The 21387-nt window shown below is 39.4% G+C and overlaps 1 protein-coding gene across 1 annotated transcript in view; it reads left to right on the forward strand.

The window, feature by feature from the left end:
- The window catches only part of NRXN3 (neurexin 3), a 1439365-nt gene that overhangs the window by 1099835 nt on the left and 318143 nt on the right, over positions 1-21387 (forward strand). The gene's annotated exons all lie outside the window — the stretch shown is intronic.

The raw sequence follows: 21387 nt of genomic DNA on the forward strand, positions 1-21387 counted from the left end.
ATGAAACATTTAACAGGCATTTAGGTGTAAATAAGAGATTTCCCTGGTATGGTTCATCTTAACGTGGTGTAAGTGGCAACACTAATTTGAATGTTAATGATCTCCTAGGCTGAGGGTCAGCAAAGTTTTTCTGTAAAAGGTGAGAGAATAAATATTTTGGGTTTTGTGGGTTTTACAGTCTCTGCCAGAGTTACTCAAGTCTTCCATTGTAATGTGAAAGCAGCTATAGACAATACATTTTTAAAAAATTTGTGTGACTGTATTCCAATAAAAATTTGTTTATGAAAACAGGCTACAGGCTGTACTTTGGTGACCTCTGCCCTAGGCTGCAAACTTCCTCTAGAACTGTAAAGAACAAGGTGATAAAAACTCAGGTCACAGTGGGCGGGGCAAAAAGGAAACAGCACAATGACCAAGAGTTGGGGTATTCATGTGTATTGTATATCCAACATTTTACTTGTATATATAAGCCCAATGGGACAGCACCTTTAGTCACTGCAGATCATTAAGAACACGGTGCAATTCTAAGCAATTAAAATGATTTGGAGGAAAAAATTACCTCGTTGTGAGGATAGAAAACATTTTTATAGCAACAATTAACCCATTTTATCACCTTTGCAGTCTGCAGTTAAGAAAGTAGGCTGAAGAAGGATGTGATTCTCATCCATAAGTACTCATAGTGCAACCACCAAGAGCAAAGAGAGGGATTGTTCTCATTAGTTAGTCATGACAAGGCTAGAAAGAATGGATTTAATTTGGAGCAATAAGAATTCAGTTTAAATAGTGGGGGGAAAAGCAGTTAAGAGGAAAGATCAACTGGGGATTACCACCAACCTCCAAAAAGGAGGAAGAGGAACATTTACTCGGAATCTTTGAATCCGAGATTTGCTGATGTGCCCATCTACCAAGGAAAACAGAGGGTGAGAGTTCATTGCTGGTCTCTGGAGTTGGAGGTGTCTGGCTGGAACCACAAGCACCCAGCTCAGCCCTGGAAGCAGTGCACACCTCCAGCACTTGCTCTTCCAACATGCCTTGGAAACAGTAGCAGCTTGAAATATAAGGCCTGAGCTGGAAGCCTGTTTGGCCTCAATGTGAGCCAGAATAGGAGAGCAGGGTAGGACTGGTTAGAAATGATCAACTTCCAAATGTGGAAGAGGGGGTCTTGAAGAGTTGTGAACCTGTAATGCTTTCTCAGATGCTTCAGGAACCAGATGGTACTATGAGCCTGAGCTCAAGCATTTTAAAAAGCCATGTCAAGGAGAAAGAGAAAGGCAGCCATAGTTAGCACAGTTTATCTTTATTTGGCCTCTAAGAACCATCATAATTTACAAAACTCTCTGAGATTTATGCTGCGTATAACTTAATGACTATTTCATGGCAGCTATAACGAGGCTATTATTACCAGCTCACTTGCATTTTCATGGTGATTTATCTTTTTTTTTTTGGTTCAGCATGACTTAATAAGAAAAACAGGATTTGGTGCAGCCATGAGCATCTTTTTCGAGTCAGATAATGTACTACCAGTTTATCCATTTCTCCCCATTTGTGTTTTATGGAGCATCTCCACTTTTAAGAGAAACGTTTTCTGATTTTCTGACAGTTTACTTGAAATTGGCAGTGTTTTTATAAAATGGATATGAGGATCCTGGGAACTTCTAGGAGGAACCATAACATTCCATTTTAAAAGCAAAAATACAAGAAATTTTATATCAAAATGTGTAGCACCCCCTTGGGTACTGTGGACTTGTTCCAGTGATGCTGCTATTGCTTAAACATTATGGGAAATCCCAATAGATTGTCCTTCAGAGCCTGGATTAGGAAATGATACCATCTGATCTTTTTAGAGAAAAGAAAAAGGGACCCTACAGTGTGGATAAACCACACTGTTCTGGAATGCACCTGACATGTCTGTGGCCCTCTTGAGCACGGGGCCACTTCATTGGTCTAATAATTCCAAACCATTGTTTATTCACTAATGGATTATCTCTGAAGTCTACATTGAAGAGGGAAGTTTCTTTATCAAACTCAGGAATAAAGGAATCCAAGTGGAAAATCAAGACTTGAAGACAAAGCCAGCCTCTTGTTTTGAACATTTACAAAGATGCATCAGGAAAAGGAAACCATAAATACCTATTAAGATACTTGTGTATGACTTTTACAATATGTAAAATATGGACTGGCTTACTGAATGAAGTTTGTTTCCTTGCACTAAAGAAAATTACTAAAAGCAAAAAAAAATTAAGGGCCATTAATGAAAGTGGAAAAGGTTGGGCAGGAAGCAAAAGATTTCGTTCTCCTTTGCAGTTCGCCTGGGAGAAGAGAAACCTACTGGGGAAAGAAGTAAAAAGTGACAGCAGACAAGAGGAGATGATAGCAGGGTAAATCCCAGGGACAGGGGAAGAAAGGAAGAAGTAGGCCCGGAGAAGAGAGGATGAAAATGCCTAGAGATGTGCTCAAACTAACTTCTTTGAGTGTGGGTGTTAATTGTGGAAAGAACCAAAAATACTTTGGTGCTATTTCTGATTGGTGGTCAGTAAGTTGATCAAAAACAAAGTATAAACCCTGAAATTAGCAAGTGTGTGCGTGAAAGAGAGAGAGACAGACAGACAGACAGACAGACAGAGAGACAGAGACAGAGAGGAGGGAGAGGGAGAGAGATTAAGACTGTGTTTTATAAACTGACGGTGAAAGCAATTTCTAGGAATTCCTGAAGTGTTTTGAGCAGCAGGAACACTATCATTGGAATAGTCCCTTTTTACCCCAAAGTTAGCTAATTTGAAGGAAGAGAAAATGCTCTTCCAAGAATCCCACAGAGTCTGATCCCGATGTGAGCACCCACTCTAGAAGACCTGCCCACCATGGAGTCTCCAGAGCAGGAATGGCAAAGAGGCTCCATCTTGCCTGCCAGCTCTCACTCTCTCACTTCAAGTTTTATATTGGGAAGTTTCGTGAAGGAAGCAGGCAAATCCAGCAGGTAGGAGTTCTGGCTTCCACTAGCCATGTCTGCCACCTGTGCAGAAATGGGGCTTTGTGGATGGATGCTGCATGTTTTTTAAACCTGCCCTAGGCTGTACACAATCCTTCCTCACATACGTGAACTTTCCTGTTTCTTTTCCTTTGTTGTTCTGAAATCCCCACATGTTAAAAACTTTTTAGGAAAATAGATACCTTCTAAAACTCATGTTCCACTGGAGGCCCTTGATTCCTTTACTAATTAGTTTAAAGGAGTCTTATTATGATCCTTCTCACACCAGGCTAAGGTCAGCATCTCTGACAGGATTTGAGTTTTGTTTGGAGAGTTGGGAAGAAAGGAAGTGACTAATTTGGGGACATGCAACAGTTTGGGAAATGGCAGGAATATATGGAGAAAGCTTGGTCAGAAGGAAGGCATTGGTACCCTAGGGTGAAGAATTGGTGCAGAGAAAGGACACCAAGACAGTGTTGGGTGGGTGCTGTAGGCACAATTTTTCTTATTTAACAATTTGCTCAGGTTGTCTGTTGTTCTGGCCAAAAGAACAAAGGCTCTTCTTTCTTCTGCTGGTTTCTTTTAAACCTAAAGTCCCGCCACTCATCTGGTTCTTGTGGTGGTTGAATAGGCATTGACAGTAAGTGCTGAACAAGACAGGAATTAGAACATTAAAAAAAAATCAGAGAAGGCCAAGAGATCAAAATCATGTAGATTGTTTGCTTCAAATTAGCTTATATTTCTTTGCTTTTGGTTCATACTTCCGTGATGCCCTATTTTCTGTGTCAATTACTAATCATGATATTAATGAAATCATAGATGAACATAGATGTATTTGACAAAGGTAAAAGATCTTTGTTGTAGTGTGTGTGCGCGCGGAATGAAATTCTGTGGAGGGAGGGTATCTTAGGGCGGATGGGTTGTTTTTTAGTTATTACTTCAAATATAAATTTCCTCCACTGAAATCTATTGTTGAGGAATTAATCTGCTCAATATTTGGAGAGAAGCTGCTATTACTTGCAAGTGACATGTGCCTATTGACCCCACGTCTAAACTCTATGGAGCTATGGCATGTTACACTCACCTTCATTTATACGGTAGGGAAAAGATTTAATAGGACCAGAGAAAAGATTACCAAGAAGTGCTTGGTATTGCTATCATGAAACCCTTGACAGCCTTGCACTACTTACAAAATAGAAGGTCGAGGAGAACTGGGCAACAATTAGCTTCTCTTTATGTAGTTAATGCAGGGCTTAAAAAAGACATCCTATTAATTTCTTTCTCCCTGTGTGTAATTTACAGTAAATCCTCTTGAATTCATTTTTTAATTATGAGCCTTTCAGGAACAGTGAAAATTTATGTGTCAGGGCATCTGTTTTATTTGACAAGAATCTACAACCTTCCTCAACTGTCTCCCTTCAGACTTAGAATGTCGATACTTGCATGAAACAAGGTGGGAGAAGACAAATAACTGCTGGCCAGACTGACCCCCTTTTCATAAGGGCAAAGTGTTCTCCTTCCGAAAACTGAGCCATCCCCCAAATGCTAGAATATTCTCTCAGTGCCATCTTTGGGGAAATTGGATATTTATTAAGTTTGGTTTATATAGTATTGTTTTTCCATAATTTATAGCATTGGAAGAGACTCCTGGAGAATAGATGGGAGCAGAGCTGAATTATAATAAATGGTCTATTCCTCACACCTATTGCATCTATAAATTGTTGGCCTAGGTGCTTCTTTTCAGCTGTCTCTGTGTGGGATGTTTACAGCAAACCATCAACATCTGCTGGGTTAGTCCTCAGTGAGGTTAGGTGGCTGTTAGCTTAGAATCATCTCTGATTTGGCTTGTAACAGAACTGGATTTGATTCAGGAGCTGTGTTTGGGGGAATCTGCTGAGGAGTACAGAGGAATGTTGGTGTTTCTGAGACTGGGAATGCCAGTAAAGAGGGAAAGAACAAGAAAACAACAAAGGTGTCCAACAGAGGCAATTTTGTTTCCCACGGAGCGCTGCGCACCACAGCTTGGCTCTGTATTTCCTTTCACTGCTATTTGTTCCCAGTGAAAAAGCCCTCTTTGAGTTTTCTGGGCTTAGGAGCTTTTCCAGATCATTAGCCACTTCTGTGGAGAGGGCCTGCTGGGGATCCTTTCTGTAGCTTCCAGCTCAGCCGTTCCATCCCAGCAGAGCTGGAGAAGAAGGTGGGAGAAGGAAGTGGAAATGGAGATTTGATGAAGTGACTGCTTATGTAAACTGGACCAGAGGCGGCTACCTGCATGGGAGTTGGTGTGTGTTTTTCTCAGATCTGTTATTCCCAAGGAATTTCTATCTAATTCTGTTTGCTTTGACTCCACACTTGGTTTTGAAAGGCAGCATGCCATGGTGGAAAATGTACTTAATTTGTGATCAAAAGATTTGGATTTGAGTCTCATTTCTGTTAGCATCCAGTGAGCTATTTGGCTTTCAGCAAGTCACTCCACCGCTTTGAGCTTCACCTTCCTCTTCTTTAAAATGGGCAAAAAAATATGTTACAGCCAGATTGAGAGGAGATGAGTAGCTGCTGCTGCCAAGCCAAGTGGAAAACTAAAAGCACATATCCAAATAAAAGCATTCCATAGATTTTGATTCCTCAAAATGTGAAAGAAAAATGAAGGATAAATTTGGTGTGCAGGTGAAATGTACAATAATGCAATCATAAAAATCAAGTAGATAATGTGTGCAGAAAGTATCTTATAGCTGGTAGACAATTATGAGGAGCAAAGGTCAAATAGCCATATCTTTCTCATTTATCACTTATACCAGTGACCCCTTGACTGTTAACTGATGACAGTCATGTTTCAGAATCCTCAACACATCCACAATATGAATTGAGAAAAATTAGGGTTACGAGAATTTAGCTCATGAGCATCATTCATTAAACATAAATTGTGTCATTTTTTGCAAGGCAAAGTATTACATTTTGGGGATACTGGAATCAACATAGAGCTAACAGACTTGAAAGATCACAGAAATTAAAATATGAGAAATTATGTTTTCTGCACATTATGAGATGTTGTAGGTAAAACTCTCACATAGCTCCTGGCATATAGTGAGCTTTCAGTCATGCATAGCTTTAAATATTATCGGTACTTTTTATTCAATTAACATTTTTGGAAGTCAGAGAAAACAATATATTTTATTTTCAGAAATAACAAATAGACTTTAATCAGACCTCTCTGATTTCAACTTAAGCAATATAAAATTCTAAGGAGGAGTCAGGATGCTACTGATTTAAAGCCAGCTTGGTGGCATATATCCTACATTAACGCAGTTATCAAATATATGAACAAGTTCTGAATAGCAGAGACATTTTAGACATGAATCTGAAGTGCAAAAGCAAGGCAAACTCTAGGTACCATCAAGGGAGTGCTGAGGCTCACGTGACCTAATGGCAAGCTTACCTTAACACTGTCGGTTGGAAGAATTATCTCATTGACCCACCGCTTACACTGTTACTAGTCATCACTCCTGGGGTATGGTTCAGTGCAGCAGGGCAAGAAATAACTTTACTGACTCCCTGAAGCTATAGATGATGGATTTTAGATCCCTGGCTGCATTCAGAAGGCATGGAAGCTCGGAGGACGGGTAGAGGAATTCATTAGCCACCTACCCCATAGCATCATATGCTTAGATCCTGATGCTGTCACTGCTGCTGTTTCCACTTGTTAGTGTTTCCCTGATAGATGGCAGAGGGAACTGTATAACTCTATTAGCCTCAAAGATGGTACTGACAGCCAGAACTGTCATTTCTCAGCCTGAGAAGACACCTTTGGAAACCAGAATCACTTAAAAACACTTAGATAAGCCCCGTTGATCGACCAGACTAACCTTCATCCTGAAGTCAGTTTGTGCTCAGGATGACAGGAGATGATTGGCAGTTATGTTTCATATTCTATTCTTGACTCCTTAGTTAACCTCTTCTATTCAGTTTATTTTTCTACTCCATTTTTTATGAAATGACAGGTAATTTAATGGCACAGATGATTATTTCCTACATTTGGTTAAGACTGTATCTTTAGAGATCATCTTATATTACTACCATTACTATCACTTACCACTAATATTGATTGACAAAGTACCAGGTACCAGATGCTGTGTAAGGAGTTTGTTTACATTATCTTATTGTGAGCTCACAACAACTCAATGAGGTAGTCACTATTAATATCCTCACTTTATAAATCAGGCAACTAATGTTTAATGATGCCAAAGAATTTTCCCAAGATAGTACTGCTAATAAACGGCTAAGCAGGCATTGAAATCCAGTTCTGACTTTTAATTACATTATAGTCCTAATGAAAGTTTCAAAGTAGAAAGTGTAGTGGTGATCATTTTAATTCAACACATATTTATGGAATAGCAATTTATTTGGAGTTGGTGGAGATATGAAGAGATTTAACATCAAGGAGGGAAGTAAATATTGTACATATGACTCTGGTTTAAGGCAGCATGGGCTATATACCAAAGAAGGTAAGAATATTGCTGGTTGGAGAGATTAAAGAAATGTAGACAGACAGGGTGGGTCAGATTTTGACTGGTGGAACCTGAAGAAGGGACATGCCAGATGAAGAGACTAGAATGAGTATAGCTTCAAAGGGAGGAAATACAGCCTATCTCAAATTAGTGAGGTGTTCAGTTTGAGCAGAATAAACGGCTTGAGGGATAAGACAGAGAGTGTGGACTAACACAAAGAGCACATCTTTTAAAGGCAAGTGGTCTGTGATTCAAGATCTCACTTTGCCTCTAACCAGCTCTGTGGCCTTAGATGAATTATTGGGCTGCTCTGTAAAATGGAGATAGTAATAATAATAATGCCACCTTGCAAGTCTGTGTGAAGATTTATAATAACATATGTGAATATGTTGTTAATGAGTCTGGTTCACAGTAGATGCTAAACTAATAATAGCTGTGTTTTCAGGTTTTTAAAAAATTCCGTCTTTCTGTGTAGTTTAGGTCTGTAGTGGGGAAGACTTGAATGTCATGCTGATAGATTGCTTCTGGAAGAAGTGAGAAGACATGAACATCTTTGAGGAGAAGATGAAATGCCCAAAGTGTAATTTTTAGGAAGATTATTTGGGCTTTGTTGAAAGAATGTTTTTCAATGGGTTCAAGGAGAATAAATAACAAGTCATTGTTTAAGTGGTCAAGGGAAAGCATCTTTAAGAATTTATTCTATGATGATGATATTAGGAAGGTAAAGAGGATGAAACAAAAGGATATTTCAGAGGGGGAGAATCAAGAGATATTGCTGGCTGATTGGGAAAAGGAGGGAAGTAAGGAAAGTGTAGACTTGGAAGGTTGTGATTTCATTAACAACAACAAAACAGAGACAAATAAGAAAAACTAATTTTAGAGTGAGATCAGAGTTTGGCTTTGATATTGTAACATATAAGGCATCCAAGAATCAATCTGTAGAGGTTTTCAAGAGGAAATGTGTGATGAACTCAAATGAGAGATAAGGACTAGAGGTACGGACTTCTATGTCATTCCGGTCCCCTCACTAGGAATTCTCCATTTCTTCCCTTGGTAGTTGTCATGAGTGTTACTAACTCAGAGCCAGAAGACTCAAGGTCTAGTTCTAGCTCAGCCACCCACCAGCAGTTATCTCATGTACCAGTGGATATATAGATCCTGTGCTGCCAACCTCATAGGACTGTAGGGAAGATCAAATAAGAGAATGCATGTGAATGTGCCCTGTTACCACTGAAAGAGATACAAAATAAGTAAGATTGTTTTTGTAATAATATTGTCATGTCCATAATACTGGTATGCCCACCACCCAACAGGGCTCTGGATGCCTAAAAGCCCTGTGGTTTGAGACTTGGAAATGAAAAGCTAAGAGATGTTAGACTGGTTATAGTTTTCAACAGGGGGGTTAGCAATCAGGCAAATGGCAGATCAGTGCCAAAATGTGGACGACTGGACTGCAGATCCCATGACCTCTTGTGGTCCTCAAATGATGTTTTTATCTGGTGTGCATCTCTCAGACCTTGCAACTCACTTCTTAGAGCATCACTTTGGGGGAGACAGTTTGGATTTAAGGTCATACTACAGTTCCCTAAGGAAAAATTCCCTGCTGCCATTGATCACCTTGTGCGGTGAGGCATGGAATCTGATTACCCTTATCATTATCATAGCTTGGATAGCCACAAATGTTACTAACAGTCATAAAATCATTCAGCCCTTTCTTAAGTGAGAACTGCAATATTTAGGTTACTAAACCCTTTGGGAAATGAACTCCACTGGTTGACTTTTCATGGCTACAAACTCATGTTCTTCCCCAATGGCATGCATCTTTTTGTAGTCACTTCTGTATTTGCTGTTTTATTTATTGTCCAAGCAGTTTGCTAGTCATTTTGTATATATCAGCTCATTTAGTCCTCACAACACTAAATTGGTGGGATTACCTGTATTTTACAGATTAAGAAACTAAAACACAGAAGATTAAGTAACCGTTTGTTCACAGTGTTAAGGGAAGAAAGAGGACTACATATTGGTATGTCTGATTCTAATGTCATATATACTCCTTTCGAGAATTACCTATTCAAGGCTATAATTAACAAGACAAGAAATAACACATATTGGAGAGCATGTGGAGAAAAGGGAGCCCTCATACACTGCTGGTGGTAATGTAAACTGGTGCAGACCCTGTGGAAAACAGAATGGAGATTTCTCAAAAAATTAAAAATAGAAATACCATATGATCAAGCTATTCCACTACTGGGTATTTATCAAAAGAACATGAAATCTATAATTCAAAAAAGACATACGTACCCTTGTGTTCATTGCAGCATTATTCATAATAACCAAGATGTAGAAGCAACCCAAGTACCCATCAATGGATGAATGGATAAAGAAGATGTGGTATATATATATATATACTACCAGACAAAATTGTGCCATTTTCAGCAATGTGGATGGTCTTTGAGGGTATGATGTTAAGCAAAATAAGTCAGACAGAGAAAGACAAATACTGTGTGATTTCACTCATATGTGGAAGATAAAGAAACAAGCGAACACATCGATAAGGAAAACAGATAGGTGTTTACCAGAGTGGAAGGGGGTGGGGAAAGGGCGAAAGGAGTACAGGGGCACATGTGTATGGTAACAGATAAAAACTAGACTATTGGCGGTGATCATGATGCAGTCTACACAGAAACTGATATATAATAATGTATGCCTGAAATTACACAATGTTGTAAGTTATGACCTCAGTAAAATAAAGGGGAAAAAAAGAATTACCTCTTCAATTTTGAGGCTGGATATGGTGAAATCAGCAGGATCTATGATATGGCTTTTGTTTTTTTAATATACACAGTTAAGAATGGTAAACAGAAACAGAAAGATGGAACACAGTATTTTGGCTAAAGCAGAATACAAAATTGGAACTAAGTCGTTTTCTTTTTTGATTCAAAGTTCTTCATTTCACATTACATTTGATTGCTTCCCTGTATTTGTTTTTTGTCTCAACAGCATTAAGGCACTCAATTACCCCTAAACCACTTTCCTAAGCACCCCTGTGCAAAACGGGCTTGGAAATTAGTGTGAGGTTTTGCATGCAACATGGTGGACAAAGGGGCCGGCCTGGTGGCTCACTGGTTAAGTTCTCACACTCTGTTTTGGCAGCCCAGGGTTCATGAGTTCAGATCCTGGGTGTGGATCTAGCACCACTTGTCATGTCACGCTGTGGTGGCATCGCATATAAAATAGAAGAAGATTGGCATGGATGCTAGCTCAGCTACAATCTGCCTCAAGCAAAAAGAGGAGGATTGACAATGGATGTTAGCTCAGGCCCAATCTTCCTCACACACACACACACACACACACAATATAAGGTGGCCCAAGAGGTTAAGAGGTAACTTTTGTTCCCACATTTTAATAAAAGTCCTTTCAAATGTAGTATGTCCAAGCAGAGGTTATTGGATAAATGCATTCTCATATTTCAGTGTGTGATAGTGTCATACTAGAAGTCTTCAAATATCCTCACTTGAAAACCCTAAATGATCTCCATATAATACAGAAACACATTTAGTCTCTCTGCAGTCAGTATTTAATTTTCTGTATTTCTAATTTGAAATCAAATATGACTGCCTTCACAGCAGCCCCAGGCTGTCACCCACTGGGCTATTAGCTTCTAATGTCTAGTGGCGGAGAATAGTGAAAACATAAAAGGTAGACCTTTACACTGGAAATCACATTTCTTGAAGTGAGAGCAGGTTCCATTCAATTTGCCCCTGACTCGATGCCTAATTCCTCAGGTTAGCAGGCTTTCATGTTTGCTCTTAGATCAGCAATATTGGAGCTGATTTTGTTGCATGGCTAAACAGCAAAGCTTAAATTCAATAGTAAAGTTTGAAAGAAGAAAATGAGTTTGGTGTAACAGGTTTCCCAGAGCGCTGTGAATGCACAGTGGGTGAGGGTCTTTGACTATCCACAAAGCACAGCCACTTTTAAAAAAAGGCAAAAATCTCCCTGAGGGTTAGTTGAGAATAGATATAGGGGCATACAGCAAGAAGTATAACATTACAAAATTTATATGAGAGGCAGGAGGGAAGAATAGAATTCCCAGGTTAAAACTATCCACACAGGCAAAGATCAGTAACCTACTTTAGTGGAAAACTATTGATTTATTCTTTTTGATCAACCAGCTCCTACTACATGTCAGATAAGTTCTAGGAGCTGGAAATACAAGAGTGAACAAGATAGACAGACTCCGTGTCCTCATGGAGCTTCCATTCTAGTGAGGGAATCCTCAGTGGGTACAAGCAGTCAAGACATGAGGGCTGTAGAACTTTGTGAAAACACAGTCATATATATTTAATTAATTAACTTATTAACAGATTGGCAAATCCCCACCAAACTTTTGCTTCCATCTTTGTACTTTCTCTGTTTCCCAAATCTCCGTATGAACCTCTTTTACCATTACAATCAAAAAAAAGCAAAGGGCTGTCTCACCAGCTGGGGGTTTTGCTGAGACCACCGTAACGACCACTCTAGTTTGTTTTCAGCACCAAAATGAAACAAAAAAGGATAACATCATCACCCTCAGTTTCTTTGAAATGACTATAGCCGTTCCTATTGTTTCATTTTGTAATTGTGCAGAATTCCTTCAGAACATCCATCTATATTTCACAGACAGCAAATTGCTAGAAGTATCCAAACAGTACTAACAGGAAAAAAAGACAAAAACCAAAACCGACCCAATGAAAACCCACCCTCCCCAGGAGACAGACGGCACCACTTCCAGCATATTTTCCAAGCCTGCCTAGACTGTCATGTCTCCATATGACTTAGGCCTTCCCCTCCTAACCCTGCTCATTTACAAAATCACCCCTGTGGTGAGAGTATCAATACAAATTAGATTTTTCCCTTCGCTTAACTGAATGTTACAGGAAACAGAATGGAACCACGTTTCCCTTTCATTCACTCGCAAACACTGCAAAACACAGAGTCTGTGCTTCCTCCTTCAAGCTGTGTGTGCGTTAAACACATGCAAACATTGGACTGAAACGCAGACACAGTAAGTCAGCTCTGGGGAAAACCAGAGAAGTCTTTTTCGTTTCTCTAAATCTTGATCTTTTATTTGAGCTAAGTCTTTGCAGAGATTCAAAGAATGTTATTTTACAATAATTCTCCAAAGGGCAGTTAAATGTGTTTCATCCAAAATTGGATATTCCCCATATCATAACAGATCCCCTTCAGGAACTAGGAACTTACCATTAGCTCTCTCCTTATAAATTACCATCAATTTTTAATAAAGAGAGCAAAAAACGCCACTTTATATAATCGATGTGAAGGAACATAGAAGGCACGAGAGGAAAGTTTCCCCCTGCATTTCCACAAATTGCTTCTTTGTTAAAAGTGAGTGCTTGGTGAAAATAGTATATCAACAACGGATTCTCCTGTGGTGTGAACCCCAACCCTAGCAGGAAGACCAAACTTCTCTCTGAGGCATGCAGAAGGAGTTCTCGTGTCTCTCTCCAAGAGAACAACCGATAGTGCAAAATAGGGAGACTTGACATCAAATTCTGTGCCCGTGGTTGTACGTGACATGAGCTGGTCAGAAGGTTTTGCGTGTGCAGTGACATCTCTATGCTGTGGAGGCCAAGATCACAGGGTTGATACAGAATAGTTTACGTCACACAGTAGGAAAAGTGTGTGTGTGTGTGTTTTAAAAAACCTAAACGGAACAGCACTGTTCTGTGAACTCAAACCCTACTTCTAACCACCAAGAGCCACCTTGTAAACTTGGACGTAGAATTGCTAGATTTGGGAGACCTAGCCACTGCTTTTCACACAGCACCTTCTGGAAAGGAACCCCCCCTAAATCGCTGTGGGAATCCATAAGAAGTCAGTTCTGCTTGCTTCTGTCTTTAGTGTAGCTGAAGATTTAATTCCCTGTCAGGGGGACGTTCTGCTCTTCCTGATGACTGCCAGCGAGGCCAGAGCCAGCTGTGCCCTCCTCACTCATCACGAACCAGGTCACCACACCTAGATTCCGGAGTGTGTCCAGGGCAGCTTCATAAGGGAAACTGAAATGGGGCTATTTCAGTTTCTCCAGCACCTCCTGCCTTCCTGAATTCATTGAATGAAAGGACAAGAATAAAGTCTTTTATTCCTTCTCTCTCCCTGGTGTTTGGCGATACTACATAAACAAGCGCACTTCTTCCACTTGGTTCCAGTTGTGCTGTTCCTGGTTCCTCATCTCAGAGAACAGGGTTTCCTTTGTCTTCAGTGTGAAGGGTTCAGAGAATGTGCCCAGCTAGTGTCCCTTGGGCCTCGTCCAATACAAAAACATATTTTTAAAATTCAGATATTTCATATATGAATTGAGATGTCCAGTTTCTCTTTAAACAATTGGAAGGTTCAGCTACACTGGGTCCTGTTCCTATGTGGCATTGGTGAGCTGGAAACAAGGAGCAGTTGCTATTTTTATGGACTTAACCCTTTTCCCTCACCCTAATCTCTACCCACTCCCTGTCACACGTATCATTCTGCTTGTTCATTCAGCTCTTTGCCCGCCCCATCCCTGCAGACATTTGATTTTGCGAGCCCTCTCACACAGAAGTTGTGATAACAGTTTTGGGGCATACTCTCGCAGGTTATATGTTAACAGTGCTCTCAAGCATTTTCATAGACATGGCTATTTTTAATACTTAGTTCAGAAGAGCTTAGAAGTTGACTTTTCATTACTGTATTAAGGGTACATATTTGCCTACTGAGAAATATTTGAGGCTCCCATGTTCATATATTTCATATATATAATTTATGATGTAGTCTAACACATGTAATAATTTTAACTCAGGGGTTCAACTTATTTATGCTCTTTTAAGAACCTCCATATTGAACACAGAATGGTAATTTATAGACGGAGATTTTATTAATTTTTCTGAGAAAAGTTGGATATCATTCCTAAAACATGATGTTATATATAATACACATAAAATAGCAAATTTTATTATATTTTCACTCATAATTTTACAGTATTGGTGTGTCAAAGTTTTCTTGACCATTCTCCTCTAATTAAGAGTCTTCACACAAATCTCTGATGATTTGGCCTTCTCTTAAGGGGGCCACCTTTCAGGGGTGTTTCTGAGAGATCTGAAATCTGACAAGAGTGAAAGTTGACACATTATTGAGGGACATGATTATTAATCCTTGTTTCTTATCAAGGGCTTTGGACTGTCTGTACAAAAATGCTTACAAGTCTTCCTTTGTTCCATTCCTCAGATAGTCAAGAATTTCTTATTCCCCCATCCTGACAATTTTACCTAAACTTTTTCATTGCTTCAGGCCATTGCTTCCAGTCATATCATCTTCTGAGACTGTGAATAATTCTTTCCCTTCAATTATATTGTTACCTTGAAGGTATTTATAGACCCCTGGAGTCATTGCTTTTCCAGACTTTATAAATGTAGCTCTCACCTCCTCTCCTCATATGTTTTATCTTCTAGCCTTTTTACCCTTCCTTTTTTTGTTTTTTTGGAGTCTATCTTTGTAGCTTCTCTGATATTTCAATATTCTTCCCCAACTAAAGAGGTCAGAATAGCACATCATATCCCAAGCATTACTGTGAGTATCTAATTTTAGAAAGGGAAATCAAGCGAGGGGATCACTTCAACTTGAACTTAACCTATTTTGTGACTTAGATAAACAGACAAAATGGTAGTGAAAGCTAATAGGGCAGTGTCAACGTGTTTCCATATATTTTAACATATTGTTAGAATAATCCTGGAAGTTTAAGGGGAAACAATGATTTTTCTGAGAGAGAATGCCTTGTCTCCAGTAGATGCATGAACCTGTCCTTTAGAGTAACATTTTCATTAAAAATTCAGACTTCTAATATGGTTGTGTAATAAGATGGTTTTTTTCCTATAGTAAACAAGCTTTTAAACCAATATTATTATTAATATTATTATTGTTATTAATAACATTATACCTGTCTCTGTGGTTTAAAATTCAGAAACATTATTAAGCATTTAATTTTAGGAAGAAAAAATCAAATTGCAACTTGAACCACCTTGGTGTTAGCTTTAAGCTCCAGACCACGTCTGCTAGCGTTGTTAACATGTCATCAACGTGGCACATTGGGTGTAGCCTTTGAGGGCGATGCAAAGAGCAAAGGCTCAAGTTAGCTCTCTAGTACCATGGTCTCCTAACTTTTTTAAAAAATTTTTTTATTGCAGTAACATTGGATTATAACATTATGTAACTTTCAGATGGTACATTGTAATATATTTTGAATTCTGTGTAGATTACATCATGTTCTCCACCCAAAGACTAATTACAAGCCGTCACCACATGCATGAGCCTAATCATCTCTTTCACCCTCCCCCCTCCCCCCTTCCCTCTGGTAACCACCAATCCAATTTCTGTTATTATGTGTTTGTCATTGTTTTTATCTTCTACTTATGAGTGAGATCATATGGTATTTGACTTTCTCCCTCTGACTTATGTCACTTAGCATAATACCCTCAAGGTCCATCCATGTTGTCACAAATGGCCAGATTTCATCATTGCTCATGGCTAAGTAGTATTCCGTTGTATATATATACCACATCTCCTTTATCCATTCATCCCTTGATGGGCACTTATGTTGCTTCCAAGTCTTGGCTGTTGTGAATAAGGCTGTGATGAACATAGGAGTGCATGTATCTTTATGCATTAGTGTTTTAAAGTTCTTTGGATAAACACCCAACAGAGGAATAGCTGGATCATATGATGGATCTATTCTTATTTTTCTGAGGAATCTCCACACTGTTTTCCATAGTGGCTGTACCAGGTTGCACTCCCACCAGCAGTGTACAAGAATTCCCTTCTCTCCACATTCTCTCCAACGGTTATTGTTTCCTGTCTTGTTAATTATAGCCATTCTGACCAGAGTGAGATGATATCTCATTGTAGTTTTGATTTGCATTTCCCTGATAGTTAGTGATGTCGAACATGTTTATGTGCCTGTTGGCCATCTGTCTATCTTCTTTAGAGAAATCTCTGTTCAGATCTTTTGCCCATTTTTTAATTAGGTTGTCCAAACATTTTTGATTGCCCACACATACTAGGAAAAAAAAGATTTACCCATACAGCCCTTATAAATATGTATATAGATTATGTAGAGTATACGTTGTTTGTATTATAAAATACAGAAACATCAGAATTTTTAAAAGATAATATTATATAAATAGATGTTCCAAAAATTTTCCCCATCACCCCAGTGAACCAACTTTGCAGCCCATGGGGATGCCCACCCGACTCTAGAGACCACTGCTCTGATGGGATCACCAAGCTGACAGAATGAACCACCATTCTCAGCAGTTCCCAGTAGGAAGCCCAGGATGAGCAGTTAAAGGCTGGAGGGCACCTAAGAGAACATGTTGTTCAAACACTCATTTTAGAGATGAAGATATGGAGGCTCAGAGACTTACCTACTTAGGGTCGCAGAGTTTAATGAGAAAGCTGGAAGTGAAACACGAGCCTCGGAATTCTCAGAATACAATGCATAATGGAAGACCTGTTGTTCTGTTTCAGCGGGAGTTTGAGGAAAGCGGGGACTGAGCTCCTGCATGATGGAAAAGGAGAGCATGAGTCGCTAAGTTGTCTTAACTGTGAGCTATTGTTTGCCTAAATGAACTCTGCTCTCTCATGCTCCCTTCTATTCAGCTGTCTTTACAGGTTCTTTCTCTCTTTCTTTCTGTTTCTCTCTCCAACTTAAAATGCAAAGCTTCTGATTTAATAGCAGACCTCTTTAACAAGAGCACAGCGTCTGGAGCCAGACTTCCTGGGTTCAAATCCCCACTCTGTTACTTAGTGTCACTTAATAACTATGTGACTTTAGGAAGTTACATAACTTCTCTATGCCTCAGTTTCCTCATCTGTTGAAACTGAGGATAATAAATTTCCATATGGGTTGAAGTGAGCATTAAAGAGATGACACCTGGAAAAACCTCAGCATACTGCCTGGCCCCAACCCAAAGGGCCTTTAAATGTTAGCTGTTGTCATTATTTTCCTTTTATTAATAATTCTTCCTAAAAGTTTAAAGTGCTTTGCCCCATAGCATTGCATTTCATTTTATAACATGTTAAACAGAGAAAACCATTTTCCTTTCCACTTTACAAACATGTACACTGAGGCTTCTATGTGTGCTTATGGCCCAAATTAGTCCTGAATCCCAGGACAGACTCCCAACCTGGTGTTCCATATTAAATTGCATTTGCTTTCGAGACGGAAACAATAACTCAAAACCCCCTTTAGCGGAGCAGGAACACAGACTCCATAGTTTTCTTTTTCTTCTCATTCTCCTGAAGCATCTCCTCTCTGTGCATGGGGGCTCTATGCTGCCAGAAGTCTACCCAGCCAGAGGATAGTGGCAGCAGTAGGGTTAAAAGGGGTGTCTGTTCATCTGTCTGAACTCTCAGCTGTGTGAGAGCCTGTGTTACAACTTTAATAGCTTCCTCACATAACTAGCTTTCTGCACCCATTTGGAGTGTTGCCATTTTATCCAGCCTTCAGTATTAGGGAGTGTTATTAAATGATAAGAGGGTTTGCTTTCTGGTTGTATATTGTGAGAGGCTGGGAAACAATGAGTGTTGTGACACATTAGAGGGCATGTTAGCGCTGATTATGGGAACTCCATATCAGAGAGCAGATCATGTGACAGGACTGCATCTGGGACGCTGCCTCCTTTCCCTGGAGGGTTATTAATGGGCCTTTGTACCTGAGAGGATGGAGTACCATGTCTGGTGAATGCGATAATTAGAGATATGTCACTTATCATAAGCAGGGCCCTGGCACCCAGGGCTGGCAGCTCTGTTCCATGGACGAAGCAGGCTCCATGCTCCAGAGACAAAAGAAAAGTGGAACTTGTTATGGTCACCTTACCTGAAGGAGGCCATCTCACATTGCCATCCATGGGCATTGACTGGTAATTGGTATTAAATAGAGAAAAAGAGCTCAGGGTTGGGGAGCAGAAGACTTGAGTTTTATTCTTAATTCTGCCACCGTAAAGCTATAATGTTTTGAGTAAGAATCACTTAGCTTGTGACAATCAGTTTTTTGATGTGAGAAAATGGGGACTATATATGCCCTACTTATCTCAAGGAGTTGCATCTCAAAGGTCATCTTTGTCAAGGTAGTGGGGTGGAGACAAGGGTGTGTATGTGTATTTAAAGGGGATATAAGGATATTTTCAGGTAGAAAGGAAAGGGCCAGTAGAAAGGTAGAGATCGACAATGTGTGGTAGAAGAGGTAGATAAAATTGACCAAGCTGGGAATGGAGAAGGCAGGAAAAGCTGAGAGAAAAACCAACGTAGAGCATTTAGTTTTGGGTATCGTTCCTATGGAGCAAAGAAGACAGCTGGGATTGGATAATTGCAAAGAAACTCTGAGAAGAGAGGGAGAGTCAAGGAAGTTCACATCTGATATTCTTAAACTTCCCAGTGAAAAATTATTAAGGTCATCTCCTGCAAGCAACAGGAGCAAGGGGAGATTTTGAGACTTGAAGAAAGTGTAAAACATTTAGAATAACCAAAAGAAGTCAACAAAGCATATTTTCAACAATGTCTTGACCTGAGAATCAGAACAACTAGCTCTATCTTTTCCTCCTGGGTGTGTCCTAAGCAGGGGCCTGTCACTTCCCCAATCTGTATTTCAGGGTTATAATCTATACCTTCCACACCTGTTATAGAAATTAAACGTGATCATATAGATAATATGCACAACACTATGCCTGACACATAAAAGTTCCTCATTATTTTATTAAGGTGGGCATAATGGGAAAGAATGCATAAGACATTCAGGGTTGCTAAATAAGATTGTCCAGTTTAGAAGCTGGGTTGTATTGGCCAATGTGCTTATACCAGGATTGAATAATATTCTTTATAGGTGTGCATATGCTTTCCTTTCAGAGGATTGTCTTCAGCTTCAGTGCTGTTTATGCCTTACATTTCTCCTCTCCTGCTCTTGCACCTGCTCGTAGCCTTAGATTATGGACTGGGTAGAGAAGTAGGTCTCTGAGTACAATGTAATGTGTTTCCTATGCTGCTGAATTGATGCCAATGGCATATCAGTCCAAACAAGTAAGCCTCAAGCCAAACATCTCTCCTGGTTGAGTAGCAAAAATCCTTTGTAGAGGTTGCACAGGTAGGCCACATAAGTTAGCATCTGCAATGGTATTGAGCTACCTTCTGTAGACACAAGGCTCATTTTACTCAAAGGATAGCCCAAGAATAAATATGAAGAACTGCTTTTAGAGTTCCTTTTTCCTGAAGCCCTTTTTAGATATCCTCTTTATTACATTTTACATGAATAAGGTAGATAATCACAAACGTCAACATTCACTCTTGTTGGAGTGTAGGTCAAAGTTAACCTGGGAGGGAAGGAGACCCTTCAATTAGACACCCCCTCAAATATCTAATAATTATGCTTTCACAAGAAACCCCCAAGAGAGGTACAAACCCAATTCTAATACTTCATAAGAATAAAGACATCCTTCAAATGGAGTGACTATTTCTTAATACAAATGCCCACTATTTATAAAACATCCATTGAGTGCAGGAGTGGTATAGGGTGTGTACGTACACGAGTGTATGCATCTGCTTTTGTTTTGTCTTGTTTGTTTTTCCCTGTAATCCTCTCAAGGATCTCAAAGGTAGAAACTATTATCCTTATATTCCAGTTGAGGATCCAAAATTCAGAGAGGTGAGTGACTTGCCAAGTTTCCTGCCTCCTGCAAACAGTTGAGATAAGATTTAAATCCAGGTGTACCTAGCGCCACAGCCCAAGTTCTTTCTCCTTCCTGGAATTTTCTAACGCTTACACAGTCTGCTTCTTGAATCATTCAGCCTCCACATTCCTCTATTCCGTAGCACTCTCAAGTCATACTTGCGGCTAGAGTGGAAAGTGATTGTTTAATCAGCTTTTCCACTCATGTGCCTGAATGGTTCCCGCCTTTACTAATGAGAGAAAGCCACAGGGCTTTGGGAAACCACTGGTGCTTACTTGGGAAGATCTTGAGAATTATACATCACTAGCAGAACCCTAAAAATGTTCCAAAGGATGCATTAATATTTTCTGTAAAAATATGGCTTTTCTGACCTTAGAAAGGTAGAGAGGGGCATGAATTAGCATGACTCACAAGTGGCAAAATTTTCCACAGAATAGACAATTTGAACAGGGTAAATCTATTTTCTCCTAAGTAAATAGTAAATTCAGAGAGTATATTTGAGCACTAAGAAGAATCTTATTCCCTTTAAATATTGCTTCTGCCAAATTTTTACCATTTTTATATCATTTTAAGATTACGGATATGTCTATTTCAGGAGACAGTCAATTTTCTGGTAGACATAACCAGCAGGCAATTATAAATGATAAAAACTGTGACCCAGACCAATAATAAGGGAGCATCTCCCTCCCTTCTCATAGAGGAATTCCTGGAACTTCTTAGTACACCTATAGAAATAGAGAGCCCACATCAGGAAGGTACCACTTTTTTTGCACTTGTTAAATTGGCTTCACCAACTCAGAAAGAATATGCAGAATTCTCAGTTCTTGAGTCCCTGTATACCCAAGCTCAAAATAATCAACTAAACTTACAGTTTAATGTTCATATTGGGTTGAGGTTGATATTGAGAAAAATAGTTGATCAGCTAGAAAAATCACCCTAAACATAATTTTATGCATCCATAGGTCAAGAAAAATAAAATCTGAATTTGTCAATAGGTCACTATTCTTCAATGTGGTCTCTCTTTCCAAAGTGATTTTGCAAGATACTCAGTTTTAGTGGTAATGTATCATTTTCTAGAATATACTTACCAATGAAACTTCCAAAGAATCTTGTTGGTATAGTGAATTACTTAAAGTCTCAGAAGATTATCTCTGGCTTTTTATGGCCTGAT

The sequence above is a fragment of the Equus quagga genome, chromosome 20, assembly GCF_021613505.1.
Source record: "Equus quagga isolate Etosha38 chromosome 20, UCLA_HA_Equagga_1.0, whole genome shotgun sequence".
Lineage (NCBI taxonomy): Eukaryota > Metazoa > Chordata > Mammalia > Perissodactyla > Equidae > Equus > Equus quagga.